Source organism: Suricata suricatta, chromosome 16 (genome assembly GCF_006229205.1).
Source record: "Suricata suricatta isolate VVHF042 chromosome 16, meerkat_22Aug2017_6uvM2_HiC, whole genome shotgun sequence".
Classification (NCBI taxonomy): Eukaryota; Metazoa; Chordata; class Mammalia; order Carnivora; family Herpestidae; genus Suricata; species Suricata suricatta.
The window spans coordinates 21,296,715-21,316,885 of record NC_043715.1 but is presented as its reverse complement, the minus strand read 5'-3'; the positions used below and the strand labels follow the sequence as shown (position 1 = coordinate 21,316,885).

The 20,171-nt window shown below is 37.4% G+C and overlaps 1 long non-coding RNA gene across 5 annotated transcripts in view; it reads left to right on the top strand.

Annotated features, from left to right (window-relative positions):
• Positions 1-528: 528 nt before the first annotated feature.
• Positions 529-20,171, top strand: part of LOC115280642 — a 21,582-nt gene continuing 1,939 nt past the window's right edge. The window contains exons 1-6 of one of the 5 annotated variants that reach the window (XR_003903866.1): positions 541-589; positions 1,144-1,248; positions 16,243-16,327; positions 16,882-16,963; positions 17,708-17,860; positions 19,591-19,653. This is a non-coding gene — a long non-coding RNA (uncharacterized LOC115280642). Of the gene's footprint in view, positions 590-1,143; positions 1,254-16,242; positions 16,328-16,881; positions 16,982-17,707; positions 17,861-19,590; positions 19,654-20,171 lie in introns of all 5 variants that reach the window. The other 4 variants (XR_003903867.1, XR_003903868.1, XR_003903869.1 and 1 more) reach the window with 4 other exon arrangements.

Sequence of the window (20,171 nt, the reverse complement as noted above, 5' to 3'; positions counted from 1 at the left end):
AAAAAAGTCCCAAGAGTAAGTAGACAGGAGATACACCACAGAAGATTGATTACCCAGGAGTCAAGACTAAAAAAATCCACCTGCAAGTAATGGCCTTGGTCTCTTTTTCTTTTACATCATCCATTTATAAATCACAGCATTCTAATCAGTGGAGAACAATGAGCAATTGTGCCCAGGGTAGAGCGGGGAGGGGATGAACAGGTCTGTGAATGAATAATCAGTGATGTTACCGAAACCCACAGGGCATGGCACTGATGGAGTGGCTGGAGCTCGTGGACTGATTGCAGCAGTGCCCTGTGATCTGAGAACTCTCATACCGGGCTGTTTCTTGACCAGTTAGATGCTTTAGCACGCAAGGGCCCTTAAAGCGTTAACTCCTACATAAATACACTACACATTTAATTCTTCTAAATCCAGAGAATAGAAAGAGGAAGGAGAGAAACAAGGTAACTCATACACAAAGTAAGAATTCGGATCACAACTTTTGATTATGATGCTCTTTGGAGTTAAGAACTCTGGGAACAGTATTGCTCAGGAAAGGGACTGTGTCCAAGTTACCCCAGGCAGATAACCTGGGTCTGAGAGAATGGTAAGTGCTCCAAAGATCTACCATGAATGAGTCTTCCTCTGAACCCTCTCTGTCACCTGTCTTGAGTGGTATAAACTCAGTCTTCTCCAAAAGGCTCCAGTCTTAGTCTCTGGCTAGATTCAAGAAATCAAATTTTCTGCTTCCTCCAAACTCAAGACCCTTCTTTGCTTTTGCTTCACATTTACTGACTTCACTTTTTTCTTTCTGTGAAAATACTCATGTATATTGAAGCCTCATGAGCAATACTCTTTAAGCCCAGGTGACTACAGTAGTGTATTCCCTACTGTAGATGCTCACTTCGTACTTACTGAGTGGATGAATGGAAGCAAATTTACTATGTCACACATTCAACAGTTACCTGCTGAACACTCCCTTGTTGCAGGCACAGTTGCAAGTGCCACACACACTGGAAGGGTTGATAAACTCAAAGTGTCTTCATAGAGACAGGAGCTTGGCTTCGTATGCCAGAAGGGAGACCCACATTGCTCTATATAGACTCCTGAGGTGGATCACACCTTTTCATGCTTTAATTTTCACCTTCCTCTCTGACACAGTGCTAAATGTACATGGCTTTTGAATATAGAAACAGAGAAAGAACTAAAATAAAGACAGCCATCTGAGACTGCACCTGCAGACTGAGGCAACTCTGCCTGTCAAAGGTGAAGTAAGTTTTCCAAAATTTTACAACTACTTTTCACTGTTCATTATAGAATCTTCAATCTTTTGCATGCAGGTCCTGATATGCTGCCCTTATTGTTTTCTTTCTGGAAGCTGAGTTCTAGTTTCTAATTGTATAAGTTTGTATCAGCCGCTATCATCTCCAGATTTTTTAAATTTTTTATGGTTTTTATTTATTTTTTTGAGACACAGACAGCGCGAACAGGGGTGGGTCAGAGAAAGAGGGAGATATAGAATCCGAAGCGGGCTCCAGGCTCTGAGCTAGCTGTCAGCACAGAGCCTGACGCCGGGCTCGAGCCCACGAACCGTGGGATCATGACCTGAGCCGAAGCCGGACGCTTAACCGACTGAGCCACCCAGGTGCCCCCAGATTTTCTTTAGCCACCAAAATTACTGAAGCTGAGCATGTTGTCAGCCTGGCTGCATCAAAAAGCTCAATGGTCCTTTGGGCTCTGTGGCTTCTTTTCCCTCCTTCAGGCTAAAGTGTTGCCAGCCCTCTGATTCAGAGACCCATCTCGAGTCCTGTTTGTGACACTGAAACATAAACTTAATTACAGCTTGGTACAGGTAGTGTTGTCTTCCTCTTTGGTTCTAATTAAAGGCAGTCAGAAAGACTATCTAATGTGGAAGCTAAAAGCAAGAGCTTTGAAACCCCCTCTGTAATTGTTTGTGTGACCTTGAATAAGCCCATTTTTATCTGAGTCTGGAAGTTGAGATCCGTGAAACGGAAGGAGCTGTTATACATAGTAGTTACTGTGATACTTGCGTTAGAATCAAATGAGATACTGATCATGTGGGAACACCAAATACATGCGCACAGTTATTATTGTTTTTATATTTTTTAAAACTAAATGCATGCACTCATTTACTTCTGGTGCTTCTGGTAACTTCCTGCCAATTCTTGGAAAACAAAAATGATCTATACTATGTAAGTGAGTTGAGTGTGAGCTTTGCCTTTGTCCCTCAACAAGGTAGAACTAGGGGCGCCTGGGTGGCTCAGTTGGTTAAGCGTCCAGCTTCGGCTCAGGTCATGATCCCACGGTTTGTGGGTTCGAGGCCCGCGTCGGGCTCTGTGCTGACAGCTCAGAGCCTGAAGCCTGCTTCAGATTCTGTGTCTCCTTCTCTCTCTGACCCTCCCTGCTTGCGCTGTCTCTCAAAAATAAATAAAAGACATAAAAAAAAAAAGGCAGCAATGATTACTCCTATTCTATCACATGTCCCCCCACTGTACCTGGTAACACCTTTCTTTCATGTCACATGCTGCAGATGGCAATACAGGAGACTCCATTACTGCCCACAGCAATACTTCATATGGTCATTCTCTTTTGCCACAATGATAGCTTCTGGAAGGAGTCATTCTATTTATCTCTTTAGCCCAGTTTATTTAGAATAGCATTTTTTCAGAGTAACTGCCAAATAATTCTTTTTTGATCAAGGAATGAATTGCTGCCATTAATTAAGACATGCATTAATAGTTTGGGACTCCAGCTTGGAATTTTAGAAGTAGCCCCTGATCAGCATGGTGCATAAACACTTAACCTAGAGCCAGTCTCTGGGTTCTAACTTTGGTTCTGCTATTTATTTCATGGAAATATGAAGAGGACAAATAGCTTGTGGATGTTCTAAATGACTACCACAAAATAAAAGAATAGATCAGGGTTATTTAATGGTTTAAAGTATATGCAGACACTTATCCATCTTTATTTCTGGGAAGGAGGTGGACTCTGGTCCCAGATTTAGCTAATTAGAGAAAAGTGCCATGAAAAAAAATACTGGTGTTTATCCTCATAAGAGGGCAGAATAGCTATGTAGATGCCACATATTTTTCAATCCCGAGTCTTTCTACTTCACTAATGCTCCATTTCAAGTGTTAAGCTGTTTCTTTAAAAAAAATTACATTTGGACTCCGAGAGATCATGTATCTTGGACGAGGTTACTTATGGAGTGTGTAAATATAGAGTTCCATATGTACGAAGTTCAACATGGAAGGTTGCCAGGCAGAATCTTTTCTCTAACATGGATTAGTTATCTTTACTCTTCCATTCTATGTACTACACATAAAAAGAGCATAAACAAGTTCTATTAAGAATATCTTAAACCAGTTTCCTTAATTTAAAAACAAAGATCATGAGGGGAGAGTAGAAAGAAAAGGTGATTAGAATTGGCCAAGTGGAAGCATTTTAAAATAAAGCTTCCTGCAAATTGGCAAAAGGCAGAGCCACAGATGCAGAGATGGTTCCTCAGAGGTTGGAACTCCTCACTTGCCTAGATTTGGATTCTGCAGTGGCTTGAGTAATGAGCCAGCAGCACCATCTAGAGGCACAGAGCAATCCTGTACAGGAAAGAAACTGAAATAGAGCCCATCTATTTAATGCGAGCAATGGCAAAACCATTGCTTCATTTTCCAATATATATATAGCCCCTTACAGAAGGCCTGTAAAGGAATTGCTTCCCATTTCCATCAAAAGATGACTGTGGAGTTCATTACTGGGAACATTCAAGGCTTCACTTCAGAAGCTAAAACTTACCTCCACAACTTCCCTACTGAGAGGGAAGTCTCTGACTCTCATATTAGTTAATTCATTCCATACATTTCACTGGATACCCGCCATGCCTCAGGCTTTGTGCTAGGCACTAGGGGACACAGACAAGAATATATTCCTAACTCTCCCCTCTACCTCCTAGCCTGAATATCTACACCTCACCAAGAGGATAAGTCTTCTTGCATCTCATCCTTTTAAACACTTTCTGGGAAGTGAGAGTAGAAATATTTTAAAGCAATCATTATATTTCAAGAGTACTTGCTCTGTATAAAACCTTCAGATTGTTTTACGTAAAGTCATAGATTCACATAAATTTAGAGTGACAGGAGATCCTACGGTCCTAGAGTAGTCATGATCACATTTTGGTGTCTATGAGAATTACCAGGTGGCCTTTTTATTATAATATAGAATCTTAAGCTTCAAAGCCTAAACATTCTAATAATATAAACATGGGGTTTGGTCCAGGATGATGCACTGTATTTAAAATGTGTTTGTCTGGTTTTCATGATGTAAGTGAGAAACGAACTAGACTTTGAGAGGAGGATGATCTAATGTTCACTCACAGGGAAGCTAATGTCAGAACCATGAACCATGTCTTTCCCTATGTTTCCCTCATTTCCTTAACTGTCTTTTGTTTAGACTAGATATTATGTAAGGACCACATGAACACTACAGTTCAGTACTGCCAAAGGTTTTCTGTAATCGTCCCTTCTCTTTACATTGTGTCTCCAATTTTCCCAACTGGGTTATATACTTATAATACATTTAAGACTCATTCTATTAAGGGTCACCTGAAAGCTCAGTTGGTTAAGTGTCCAACTCCAGTTCAGGTCAGGATTTTGTGATTCAAGGGTTCAAGCCCCTCATCAGGCTCTACGCTGACAGTTCAGAGCCTGGGGTCTGCTTTTGATACTGTGCCACCTTCTCTCTCTGCCCCTCCCCTGCTCATACTCCATCTCTAGTTCTTCCTCAAAAATAAGTATAGCATTAAAAACAAAGACAGAGTAACTCTTTTAAAATATAGACCCCTAAGTTTACTAGTATTCACATCTAGGTTTTATTTGTATAAAAAACATACTATATAAGAACATTTGCATAGTAAGCCCCTAGTTGGTTCGAATTGGGAACCCATTATATTAGCAAGCTCATAACTGTGAGGCTGTGTGGGTGCAGGGGAGCTGAAAATTAGAAACTTGAGTGGATTTCAATACTTAATTCCACACCAAACATAGGCAAATTAGAGCTGAAAAAAGTGTTCTAAGTTGGAGGCAATTTAGCTTTCACTCTTTCTCATTTCAGCAGCCCCTGTTTTGAAAGATGCCCGATTGTAAATCCATGGGATTTAAAGAACTGAGCTTTTCAAAAGAAACTCTTGTAAGAAATCTGTGATAATAAATATCTTTCATGTATCTCCTCTTCTCGGTTCCTCCTTACATTGTCATGGAAAAGGTCCCCATTATATCTCGGTGGGACAATAAACTAAATCATTACTAAATGATGACATTCTCAATCTTCCAAATCCCCACATTTAACTTCCATATCTCCATCAGGGCGCTCTCTCTACGGTGCCAATATGATTGGGTCACTTGTGTGAAATCTTTCAGTGGTGCTGCACGGACTTAGGAAACAGACTCCAAAGTGGTTACATTCATTTGTGATTTGGCCTCATGCCTAATTCATGGATCTCACCTCAAATTCAAATGTCAGGCATGCTGAAGTCCCCAATTCTAGCAACTCCTCGACACTTCCATGGCATGGCACATTTTATCCCACTGAATTGTGACTTGTGATGATCACTAGGATAATTCAGCTCAGCCATTACCTGTCCTGTGGAACAGGGTTCTCAGCTCTTTATGCTGTGTTAGAGGCCCTTCTCTTGGGCTTTTTTCAGAAAGCTATACACTCTACTATGATAGCAGCATAGCATACAAGAAGAAATGAGATGTGGGGCTTAACCCTTCAGTTCTTAAAAGCCACAGATCCTTACCTTCAGCTACCATCATACTTCATTAAATATCATTCACTAGTTCATCAAAGGCAGAGAATACAATTAACCTTATATTCCTTTATTTCAATCTTAGTAATTACTTGTTGAATGCATTCATAAATGTTCCTATTTAACTGTTTACCTGAACACTAATAACCCTGAAATTATTGAGATGATTTTCTACAGAGTTAAACTTATTTTTTATGTTTTTTTTATTTATTTTTGAGAGACAGAGAGAGACAGTGCGAGTGGGTGAGGATCAGAAAGAAAGAGGGAGATACAGAATCTGAAGCCGTCTCCAGGCTCTGAGCTAGCTGTCAGCACAGAGCCCGATGCGGGGCTTGAACCCACGAACTGTGAGATCATGACCTGAGCCAAAGCCGGACGTTTAACCAACTGAGCCACCCAGGCACCCCTAGAGTCAAACTTATTAAGCAAATAATATGATCAGTCACTACTAGACATAGTTATTCTTTAAAAATTTAAGTTCTAGAAATACAATGTTATAAAAGAAATCAATACAATGCAGGGAAATATTGAAATCATAATGGATAGAAAATAACTCTAAAAATTTTATAAAAATACTGTAGAATTAGTAATGTTTTGTTTACTTACGTTACTTTTTATTTTGAAAATTAAAATATAATTCATATAATTTTTACTTTTATTGACATAATTTGGACTACAAAAGATAACTTTCTTATCATATCCAGATTCACTTGTTAGAATATTGCATTGCCGGGGGCTGCCAAAACCAGTAAGCATATTGCTGCTGCTGTTGTTTCAAAACACATTTTGAGAGATAGAGCCAGTATTTCATCAATTACAACAGTCCTGTTTCAAATACATCTCAGTAAAACACATGCCTGCCTTTGTACTGAAGGACAGCAAACCCTATCACCCAAAACCAATATGAACACATGAGGCAAAACCTGGGCTTCTAAGTATCTCCTTTCTGATGGATTTGAAGAGAATGCAATGCTGATAATCCCTTCACTTGCATTCTTAACAGAAAATAGGGGTCCAATGGGACAACATAGTATATTTTATATTTTTTAAATTCTGGTGGACTGTGAATTTAAAATTTAGGTCGATTGGCATTTTCTGATCTTTCTCTTGCCTTCCCTTACCTCAGCTCTAAATGCATTGCCAAAATTTCTTGGTCTTCATCCTCTTTTCTTAGCCTTTCCCAGGCTTCTGCTATCTTGGAAGTACCCTTCCTCTCTGAGTTTCCTGCCCAATGATTATTGTATTCATAGAAAAGCAATTTGTCAATATGTATTAAGACATTAAATATGTTCATATGTATCTCCACATATTTAATCTACTGTAGTAAGATGGATACAGAAAAATGTATGAGTAACAGAGATGTTCAGGGTACCTTAAGCCATAATGCAATTTAATTTATAAAAAGACAGTCTTTTTAGCAAATGGTACTGGGAGAACTGGACAGCAACATGCAGAAGAATGAAACTAGACCACTTTCTTACACCATACACAAAAATTAACTCAAAATGGCTGAAGGACCTGAATGTGAGACAGGAAACCATCAAAACCCTCGAGGAGAAAGTAGGAAACAACCTCCTAGACCTCCACCACAGCAGTTTCCTACTTGACACATCCCCAAAGGTAAGGGGATTAAAAGCAAAAATGAACTATCAGGACCTCATCAAGATAAAGAACTTCTGCAGTGGAAAGAAAACAATCATCAAAATGAAAAGACAACCAACAAAATGGGAAAATATATTTGCAAATGACATATCAGATAAATGACATATCAGATTTTGGCTAGTATCTAAAATCTATAAAGAACTTAACAAACTTAACACCTGAAAAACAAATAATCCAGTGAAGAAATGGGAAGAAGACATGAATAAACACTTTTCCAAAGAAGACATCCAAGATGGCCAACAGACACAATAAAGGTGCTCAATGTCACTCATCATCAGGGAAATACAAATCAAAACCACATTGAGATACCACCTCACACTGAACAGAGTGGCTAAAATGAACAACTTGGGAAACTACAGATGCTGGTGCGGATATGGAGACACGCACTGTTGGTGGGAATGTAAACTGGTGCAGCTGCTCTGGAAAACAGTGTGGAGATTCCTCAAAAAAATTAAAAATAGAACTACCCTACAACCCAGCAAGAGCACTACTAGGAATTTATCCAAAGGATACAGGAGTGCTGATGCAGAGGGTCACATGTACTCCAATGTTTTACAGCAGCACTCTCAACAATAGCCAAACTATGGAAAGAGCCTAAATGTCCACCAGCTGATGAATGGATAAAGAACATGTGGCTTATATATATATATATAAAGGAATACTACTTGGCAATAAGAATAAATTTAATCATGCCATTTGCAGCAATGTGGATGGAACTGGAAGGTATTATGCTGAATGAAATAAGTCAGTCAGAGACGGACAGATATCATATGTTTTTACTCATATGTGGATCTTGAGAAACTTAACAGAAGACCATGGGGGAAGGGAAGGGAAAAAAATAGTTACAGAGAGGGAGGGAGGAAAACCATAAGAGATTTTAAATACAGAGAACAAATTGAAGGTTGATGGGGGTGGGGAAGAGGGGAAAATGGGTGATGGACATTGAAGAAGGTACTTTTTGGGGATGAGCACTGGCTATTATATGTAAGCAATGAACCATGGGAACCTACCCCCAAAAAGCAAGAGCACACTTTACGCACTATATGCTAGCCAATTTGACAGTAAGTTATATTTAAAAAATAAATAATAAAAAATAAAAATGTTCATGAGAGCAAAAAGGGCCTATATATATAAAATAACAAAAATGTAATGGCAAATTACAAATTTATAAATCCTCAGGATAGAGAGCTATGAAGTTGTTAGAATCTTGTCTATAAAAAGTTGGGTTATAAAACTGCCAAACACTAAATTGGAAAAAAAAAAAAGCAGAAAAGAGATGTGGCTGTATATTAATTTAAAAATAACAGAACACAGAAATACTGATATACAAAAATATTAAAAAAATAAGAAGAATTCATAAAATGAAATGTTGAGAGTTGTCCAATGGTTATCTATGAATCTTTTGACAATGAATAATTTGACCTTCCTTCTAGAATTTTTCACCAAATTTTCTCTATCAAAAATATGTTATCTTTATAATGATCAAAAGGAAACAAAGAAAGTATTATAATTGAATTAAGATATAAAACAACAGAGCTTTCGACATTGTGTAATGTTAGAACACTTAAATTAACACCACAATTAGATTTAGTGATCTGGCACCCAGAAGGATTTTAAGATGCTATTTATATATCTATGCAATACATTTGTATCTATCTTCAACCATTATTCCCATCCCTTTCTTTCTGGACTCTTCATTAGCTAGCGACCACATTATTTCTTAAAAATTATTTTTTTTCTCTGATTGACGAACATGCTTGTTAATTGTTCTTTGAGCGCGTGTAGGATATTCCATATCCTAATATTTAGTGTCTGAACTCTGGAATCAGGCACCGGAATTAAAATTTGTTTGACACTTATTAAGGTGTCTTTACACAACTTGTTTCACCTCACTGAGCTGGAAGTTTGTCAAATAAAAATGGGGATAATGCATCGTACCTCCAAGTCTTATAAAGAACACTGCTAAAAAAAAAAAAAAAAAAGCAAACACAAGTAAAAGTGCCTCGCATAGAGATCTTGCATCAATCAATCAAAGTTATTTCCCCTTGTTGTTGGGTCTAAGGTATAATATTTAGGGTCCAGTGTATATTTTCTATAAGCAGATAGAGAACAAGTGTGAAATAGAAGTAGCTCCACTAGATTCCAGATTCTGATGCTTGAGGGACTATTGACATTTATCTTTCTCCTTTATTTTATTGTATGTACACAGAATCTCACAAAGAAAATACATGCACCTCAATAAAAGTTAAAAATGGAGTGATACAGTTATAAGTCCTTTGTTAGTACAGATCCAGAGAATATAAAATCCTATCAGTCTTTTTTAAATCCTCACTTAAAGATTACAGGGAAAGCCAGGAGGTCTTAAGTTCATTCCCATGTGAACAATGGGAACACTGATTCTTTTTGCCTTACTGGGGTTCACAAGCCAGCCACGGTGGTAACGCTCTATTTGTAGTAATATTCATTGTAGTAGTAACAGTGATAGCAATCATAGTGATCATAACCAGAAATTAAAGTTTACTACTTGTTCACCTCTGCTCCAAGTGTTTAATATGTATTGACGCATTGAGATAACCAAGTTATCTCCTATTATTATCCTCATTGTGCCCACGACTCACCTACAGCACAGAAAGCTTGAGCAAAGTACTCAAGGACGCATAGCTAGTAAGTGATAGCAACAGGATTCAAGCCACACATTTCAATCCTAAAATGTCTGCTGTGTTAATTCTCCAGAAATGACAGTGTTAGAATAAACTTCAACTGAGAGACACAATGGAATGTCATGATGAAATAAAACTGCAAGGAAAATAGCTAATGGATAGGAATGGAGCCAGGCTACAGAGGTTTGAAATCAAGGGGTTACTTACTGTTGGACTATGAACAAATGGAACTTTTTGCTGGAACTTCAGTCTCTTCATCAGTGACATGGAGACAATTGTAGCACCTAAGGTAAGAGGATGGTATGAGGATGAGGCAATACAATTCACATTAAGAATTGAAGCATATTAAAATGATCAATGTATTCCATCCAATGTTATCACGGTAAGTTTTATACATATGATTAACCTGAGGCTAAGAGTAATATGATTATTATTTTGTATTGTTTTCCTTTCTTATCAAAGCATACAGATGGTAGTGAATACAAAATAAATGGATGCTGCAAGTTCTTTAATTGGACAAGAGGCTACTCTAGAAATGGTAGATCTTGTTCTTATTGTCAAAGAATGTTTAGGTAAGGCTTTAAGTAGAGGCATGAAGAAAATCAAGTAAAGGCTTCTGGACAATAGAAGTCATGTAAATCCTTACTGTATAGCAGAGAAGTCCAGTATGTGTGGGATCCTGTGGCATTCTCCTATGGCATTTCTGCATAGCAATTAATACATTGCATTCTAGTTGTTCATGTGTTATCTCCCTCAGTAGATACTACATGTTAGTTACTTGTTACCGTATTGCCTGGATAAGCAGACCCTTCATAAGAATTTACCAAATAGGGGCATCTGGGTGGGTTAGTCGATTAAGCATCCAGCTCTTGGCTTCAGCTCAGGTCAGGATCTCATGGTTCCTGAATTAGAGCCTGGCATCAGGCTCCACACTGACAGTAGGTAGCCTGCTTAGCATGCTCTCTCTGTCCCTCTCTCTTTGCCCCCAACCTTGTATGTCCCTCCCTCCCTCCTTCTCAAAATAAGGACATAAAATAAAATAAAAATTTACCAAGTAGATGAAAGGAATATACGTAAATGGACCAGCACAATCTAGAATGAGAGGCGATACTGAGACTTCACACTGACTGTATTGCATCAGGAGCTACGGAGGCACGTGGAACAGTTGCCCAACATAGCGCCTGGTACACTCGTCAGACTTTCCAGAGAAAGTGACTCCAAGTAGAATTTTGAAAGAAAGAGAAGAGGTATGGAAGACCTTGTAGGCAGAGAAGAGAAATGTAACTTCGTGGAGGATAGAAGATCTAGGGTTCTGGTGTCAGCCTGCATGCCTTTGTGGCCTCAGTGTGGAGGGTCCAACAGACGCGCACCCAGAGGCAGACTGCAGCTGAGGAGGAAAGAACACACAAGCCCACTCAGGAAGAACCCGCGACTCTGTACTAAATGGAATTAAAAATACCTCCACCAGAGAAAGCTTGCTAAAAAAGCCCATTTCTGAGCCCTACCTTCACAAAAGAAAGCCACGGAAACTGCCTTTTTTTGTTGTCCTTACAAATTGACCAGCTTATTCTGATTCAAGGATCATATGTGGAAGCTAATGCCTGATGAGATTTTTAAAGTGCAATTGTTAATATTTGCTTATAATATGTCCTTTGGATGTTTTAAAAATACGTCCCTCTCTGAACATACCCACAATTAATCCTTTTGTCCACCTAATAAAATTAGGTGTCTTTTTAAAATATTTTCTAAACACTCTACAAAAGATTCCTTTTACAATTTCCTTTCCATTTAGAGAATTCCTCCAATACCATTAAATCTTTTTCTTACTAAGTTTCCCATAAGGAAAGCATGACGTTTTTTTTCCCCTCTCTCTCTCAGCCCTTTGACTTATCTAAGCTTTTAAGTTTCCATCGAACTGGGCTCAAATGCTATCTCTGCAAATAGCCTGACCTTGCCAATCACTCTTCCTCCTTTCGGATAACATGTGGCACCTTCTCATGCCTCTTCACAGTCTGCCTTTGACAATCTCACCAGGGGTTTACCTTGGACTTTGTTCCTCAACCCAGAAAGTTCCCCATTCTGTGCTTGTATTTCCCAGGGTGAAAAGCACTCTATGCTACCTGACTGTATTAAGAATGAACTGATCTCTACTTGAAGAGACACATCAATGGCATGGCATAAAATGAATACAGACGGTGGAGGTGAGGCTTCAAAGCCAGTCCAATTGGCATACCTCCTTGACAATGTAGGTTACTGAATCACAACAAGGTTAAAACCCCCCATTTCTATTCTGGGAGTTCTAACTGTTCTTACAGGCATGTTAATGCATTTCCCTTATTTAAACAATCTGATTTTCACATGGGGGCACTATGGAGGTTTGTACATTTATACTTTGTTCCAAGGCAAGTTTTATTTGTGTAGACCTTAGACTAGGGAGGAAAGTAGAAAAGGAATGGAATTACTATTTACTAATACCTGCTTCTGTAAAATGCAATATTTTGACTCAGTGGAATATAAGGCCCATGAAACAGGGATGTTACTGTTGTTTTTGTTTTTCACTGCATTATCTCAACTTCCGGGATTAATGTCTGAGAGTGGCTTTGAATAAATATAAATATATACTGCATTAATAAATTAAAAAACAAATGAAAATCAGATATTTAAATTACCTATTAAAATGCTTGGCTTCTAGGAGATGCTCAAATGGCAGTCATTGCTTTGACTGTAAATAAAACTAATAAGAAACTACTACTGTAATAATCACTACTACTACGTGAACAACTTCTACTTAGAGCTATTACTTTATTTGAAAAATAAATGAAAAGTAGTCCTTAGTAGCTTAAATGCTTTGTGATAATAAGAAGAGAAGGATGCGCAGGAGCATGATCAGATATGTTAGGTAAAAATCACAAAGGACAATTTATATCAAGATGAAACCACATAGACTTTGTATTGTAAGCACTGAAAATTTTCTGTGTGTGTCTTACATGTGGAAATGGCACAGAGATGTGTGTATAAGAAAGTTGTGTGTTGCAGCAATGCAAAATACAATGAAAGGAAGGAGGGGCGGGGGACAGGGCAAAAATGAGATCGGTCAAATGAACAAAAAGCATAGGGTGAAAAATTTTTCTTTGTATTCAAATTTCTATTTTTTTTAAAGTTGATAAAACAGACTATTAATTATAGTACTTGCATAATCACTGGTAGAACATAAAGAGAGAATAACAAAATAGTCTTATGTGGAAGCTCTATCTTACAGGTTTATGCTAAATTTTGGTCATCAGTCCTAGGCATTCATGCCTGAATGGAGTCAACCATGATTTTTGTGTTAAAAAAAAAATCCAACAAACTTTCCTAAAGCAAAATAGCCTTTAATCTATACATAGAAGATTTAAAAATCCCATCTTCATTACACACACAAAGAAATGACAACAGGTTTTGTTTGACATTCAGATATATAAAGCAAACAGAGAATCTTAGCACATGCAACAATTTTGGAGGAAGACAACTTTCTAAAATTCGGCCCCAGTTATGGAGCCAGTTCAACAACATCCTGAGAGGCGGAAGCATGTAACGTCTCCTGTAATATTGGTAGGGCCAAAAAACTGACAGTGTCACAGAGCGGCCAGGTACTCTGGTGACTATCTCTGCATAGAACCATGACTGTATAGGGCTGAAACACGCCTACTTTAGAAATTCAGCCATTTCTATCTCTCCTCTCCTAAAAAAAAAACCCCATTCTCCTTATTCTTCTTCTTCAAAGTAAACATGCCCAGTTCTTTCCACATTATTTAAATGGCAGTGATTTCTGGAGACTTGCCAAACATTCTTTGCCTTTCTGTATTTGTATTCCAGGTTGCCAATATACTAGTAAGTAAATGAAATGTCAGCACTAGGAAAGTTCCATTCTTGTTCCTCTGTAATCCCTTTGCCACACTGAAATTGAGTTAATCTTCCTAAAATACGAATCTTAACATGATACACTCCTACTAAAACTCAAAATAGCCATATAACACATTTCAGCAAAAGGACTGATACTTCTCACCAGCCTCAAAGGACCTGCACGGTCTTGAGCCACCTGTACCTTTCTTTTCAGCCCCATTTTATAGGGCTGGTCCCATTATTTGGTGCAATATAGTTTCATCGGCCATGTGCCTCACACACATCCAGCTCTTTTCCAATCCAGCACCACTGCACCCACTGTGTCCTCTACCTCCGTGCCTCTTCTCCATTTGCAGGTTGTAAATTCCCTCTCTTCTTTATCCCCCATCTTGACAACAGTTTACCAGACACCACTGAACAAGCTGCTGTTCTATGTTCTACAATGCTTCCCATTCACTCTTAGTACTTAGTAGTGCTTTAAGCACTATTTAAAAGTATTCTTGGGACTTAAACAAATTTGTGTCATTCTTTGCTTAATATCCCTTTCACCTACTGGACAATTGGCTCTATATGTAAGACATAAATGCATTGTGTCCCCCCCAGAGCATCCTTGGGAAGAAACACAATTCCAGAAATATAGGAGAAATTCATATATATTACTGAATTTAATAGGTCACAGTTAATGTTTTCCTCACCGTACCTTATCCAGATCATTACACATGATGCATAAGAACATAATGTAGAAGACTTCAGGTTGGGTGTGAAAGGCTATTAACCACCTAACAGCTGTACACTTTTAGGAGAAGTTATTTAAACTTTAAATTTTCAGTCTTCTCTTCGGCAGAATGGAGTTAATCATCATGACTCCCTCCTAGGCATAGTGTGGCAATTACAAGAATTACATGTAAATTTCTATTCACAGTCCATAGCACAGAGAAACCTATAGTCATCTATGGTTATTTGCCTGGCACAAATTCTACATGGAATGAAAAATATTGAGTGCCCGCTACATGCTTGTTGGGATAAGTGGATCCCAATCACGATGTATGGATGTCCAGAGGAAAGTCTGAACTTCAAGTCCACAATATGTTTATTTTACTTCCCTTTCCACCAGCAAGTGTCTCCTGCACTGTGCAATAACACTGATGAATATATTTGAGCCTCAGTTTCCTTAAATATAACAAAAAGAAGTTAGGGCAGAATCTCTCAACCTAGTCTTTCAGCAGTGAAATGTTATGGGTCAAATATGCTTTGTAGACAAGACCTTAAAATTTGTAATATTATTTGAGGCACGTTTGGAATATCTACCAGTCTCACAGTTGCCCTAAGGCTCTGTTTATGCAAGCAAATTGAAGAGGAGATAGAAGGTTATTATAGAGCAGAATCTGGGAAAAGGGGACTCATTTGACCTGAACTGTCTCCATCAATACCCATTCCATGGTGATGGCTCAACCCATCATTTGACAGTGTAGACAGAGCCTCAGGAAGGTTTGAGGGCAAATACAGATTGAGATAGTGAAACTTGCAGAATACATGCTCACTGCATACTGTTTGATGATAGGGGATTGCATGCTGGCTGAGAGCATCATGTTTTGATGTAATGTAGTTTAATTTGCTTAACTCTACTTAGCAGGATCTGCCAATGGTTTTGATTACACAATCAAAATGGAAGTTTTCATGAAGAACATCCAATTTATATGTGCAGTGCATGGCAATGTGAAGCGCCTCTGAGTTCCAATTTTTCTCTATGTCATGATGCACGAAAATGGGAAGTGATTTTATTAATTAACAAACTATAGCTATGGAAGTGAAACTTGAGGACTGCTTTCTGAAATAAGGCCTTCAATAGAGTGGTTTTAACAATAGTTCCCAAATAGAGTCTAATACCATGCTCTTTTCCCAAACTCTCAAGCTATTTTGGCCTCTTTAAAAATCTTCAGTTATGATGTCCCTCTAACCATTTGTAAGTCTTTACACTGATTCCACTCTTTGCTTAGACTACTCTCGAGCACCCCTATTTTTTTAAAATCTGGCCAATTTCTCTTTAACTTTCAGGTTTTAATTAAATTCTAATTACTCAAAATGGAATTTATTTTTCAATTTTTTGGGTCTGCTCCAGTAACCTCCTTCATATCCCATTTCAGTTTGTAATTATTTTCCTCCAAAATGCCATAATTATAATTTATAATTAGATAATTTACTCATAAAAATACTTTTAATTTCTCTCTCCAGCCATTAGTATGAAATACTGCAAACACAGAATTATTTCTGCTTTGTTCAGAGCCCATTCCCAGCAAAACAAAGAACAGACACTCAGGTATGTGTGATTCCTGAAATACTGGGTGTTATGTCATATGCAAGTCCACAAGTGGGCTAATCAATAAAAACATTCTTGGAAAATACGACTTGAGAAATCACTCCTCTGAACTTACTTTGTTATTGTTTTCATATCTATTGTTTGTTTTCCATGTTGGATAGAAGAAGTCATCATACAGAGGCTGAAGAAAGATTATTTTCTGATTTCCGAAGAACTATTTTGTTCTGAAATAGATTACCTTCTTTCCCTATTGCCCATTTACACTGTTTATGTCTCTAACCCACTAAGAATAAAATAATATGTTAATTTTCTTCCATATTTCAAAATGCATCAATAGTGTATTAGAACACATCCTAAACTGAAAATTCAGAAATGTGTTTCCTAAGCTTGATTCCATCTCCAAAGGGTAATTGATATCAGGTCAATCATTGGACATTTTCAGTATTTCTGTAAAATGTGATCTGGTCATTTGTAACATGAGAAGTAATAACCAAGACACTGTTTTTTGTTCTAAATTCCCCAAGTTTCAAATTGTGTGTGTTTTTTTTAAATAGCTAAAGCAATTGGGCAAGAAGGAACAGCAACATCGGTGGTGAGCTCTTGCTGATAGTGAGAGGGCCTTGGGAAGTGTCCAAGGTAAAGGACCTATTGCTGGTGAGAGGCTGCTAACGGCAATGTCAGGACTCTGGGGAAGAGGGCTGAGGTTGAATCTTATCATGGACAATATTTGAATCTGGTACATGCCAGGGCAAGTGGGAGCGGGGGTACTTTCCAGCACTAGCATACCTCTTCTCTTTGTGAGATTCAAATATCTGGTTGGTTTGTCACTTTCATATTTATTTAATTAGGCATCCTTAGATATCTTAGAAAAAACAGGTAAAACATACCCTAAAATAATGTGACAGCAAAGACAAATTATAAGTCCCTGAATATTCAAAGCTTTCCTGATGAGGCAAGTTATATGAGAAAATGTAATTTTTTTATTCTTGAAAGATATCAAAATGGCAGCATATGCAAATTAAGTGAATGAGATTTCCTAAATGTAAAGTCGCAGGATTTTATGATTCTAACTACATTTTAATCAAGAGATGAGATCCTCCAAACAAAAACCCATTAGTTGATTTAGGTGTAATAAGAACCACAAAAATATGCCAATGTTCACTGTAAATTCCATCCTAATACCTATATTATGGAATAATTTGCTGCTGTAACAAATAAACATAGTGAGTCAGTATGGATATGACTTTTTCCACTCTTGTTTTTCCTGGAATTCAAGAAACAAACATAGGAGAAAGAGATGTCCCAGAAAGCACGTCAAATTTCTATTCATTTATAGAAGGTTAGTTTAATAAATATGAAAATCCTTATCTCACCTCACAGAGTTGTCTTGAAACTCTCCTGATGGAAGCAAAAAAAAAAAAAAATCCAGTTGAAAGGTTTACATTATAGAAAATACAGGCTTGAAAAAGTCTCCTGACTGTTACTACATTTCAGTGTCCAACAAGTTCAAGTGGGACTTAAATTCAAGTCTAGGTGAGTAAATTAGAACAGTATACCAATGAGAAATGAGAGAGATAGTCATTGCACATGGACCTGAGAGGTGCAAAAAAAAAAAAAATATGATGGCAATTGTTGTGCTAATGTTTGCTGGAGGTGTCCTACAAGCCTGAGCAAAGTGAATTTCATCTCTTGAAGTCTAGTCTTTAATTGACACAAAATGCAAGTCCCTGGAATGAGACTTGGCTTCTACCTTAAGGGCTGTGGGTGCTTTATCTTAATGTTTTATTGATGGAATTTTGCCGTTCCCATCACTGGGACAGCATCAGGAGACTCATTAGTGAAACTTGCTCTCAGTTCCAAAGCTCCTTTACCGATCCTCTTTGCCAGTTTAAAAAGCAGTAAAGAGAAAGAAAATGGTTTGAGCAGTGGCTGAAGGGTTGTTTTCTGCATGAAGTCATGAACTGCTTTTGGCATTCCCTTTTTGTATCTAGCATTTTATTTCATTTTCTACTTTTACCTGTGGTTCCCTAGGAAGGTACTCTCCTACAAATTGAATCTCTCTGCCTTGAAAGATTTTTTTCCTCTTAAGTTGTGGCCAATGTATACTAAATCAAATACACTGAAGACATAACTTTCTGAATAATCTACTTTGTAATGAAGATATTCAAGGCAGTATTCAAATAAGTAAAAATTAGGGTTTTGGTAATATAATCTATGTTCAGTAGGTATGTGTCCCTAATTTTCATGGGCAACATTCACCCCCAAAGCAGATAATTTTTGAAAAGGATAATTCATTGATTAAGTTTTCTTTGATCACTACTTTACTACGACTCTCCCTCTACAGTTTATATTAAAAAATAAAAATCCTTTCATCAAGTAATTTCCAGAATTTTACTTCTGAAAATGTCATGTAATAACACTGTACAAGCTATTTTTGTTTTTATGAAGCTATTTTTAAAACATGCACATTATGCAAAAGATACTGAGAATTATACAATTATACCTATCTGTGAATTAAAGTTCCAGAATTTTTTACCAATGCATCTCTATGCAGGCTAAGTCAGCTTCACAGTAGTATTTGTCAAAAATGTAAGAACTGATGTATATTCATTATCATTCAGTATTCAGGCATTTACTAGCTAAAGAAGGTAGAATACATAAGTGGATAATTTATTCAAAGTATGTAAGGCCGGTTGGACCACTCTGTATGTAAGTCTAGTGAGTATGGTTGTGTTCCCCAGGTTTAGTCTCTTGTCACTGAACATGAATAAACATTGCACATATTCTCTATATGGCTTTCTTCTGTTTATATTCCATAAAATATATTGACTAAGGGTGATAATTCTGACCATTCTGCTTCCTAGTATTCAAAACTAGTGAAGCCTTTGGGCAATGTATTTACTCAGTCTTTCATTACCTTGATCCATATCTCTAAGATGGAAATTATGACATTATCTATTTTAAAGGGTAACAGCAGATAGAAAAATCATAGTTTCAGCTCTGTGATTGACATATAGTAAGCATTAAATATATTACTGGTGGTTATAATGGTTATATTATTAATATAGACACTTACTATAATTGTGTACACATCTCTAACTAAAGACATTGACTATGTTTATTTTTTATTTCATGATCTATCAAAACTGGTTAGATTTTTCTAGTTTTTATGTAGTGGTTTTTATCTGGAATCTATTATTTCAATTATGCTACATAACTCAAATATATACTAAACTCTATTTCTTTATGGATTCTATTCTTAGGTAGAACAACTTTGATAGTCTGTCCTAGGAATGCAGAATCAATAACACCTCCAGACGCTCATGGTAGGTGAGAATTCAGATAAAGTATTTAACTTTTAGATTGCAAAATTGTTTAAGACACAAAAGGTTTTTTTACAACATTTTCCAAGTAGGACATATTTTGTTTTTCTTTTGTATCTTCAAAGCAACATGATTAAAGAAAGTGCATGACTAAAATATATGGAAACAAATGAGAATGAAAACATATTGTTCCAAAATCTTTGAGATAGAGTACAAGTTGTTCTAAGAAGGAAGTTCATAGAAATATAGACCTACCTCAAAAAAACAACCTAACCTTACATGTAAAAAAGCTAAAAGAGAAGGACAAAGCCTAAAGCCAGTAGCTGGAAATAAGTAATAAACATCAGAGCACAAATAAGTGAAATAAAGACTAAAAAAGCAGGTGCGCCAGGGTGGCTAATTTGACTCTCTGACTTCGGCTTTGGTCATGATCACATGGCTCCTGAGTTTGAGCCCTACATCGGGCCCTGTGCTGACAGCTCAGAGCCTGGAGCCTGCTTCTAGGTCAGCACTGACTTCTG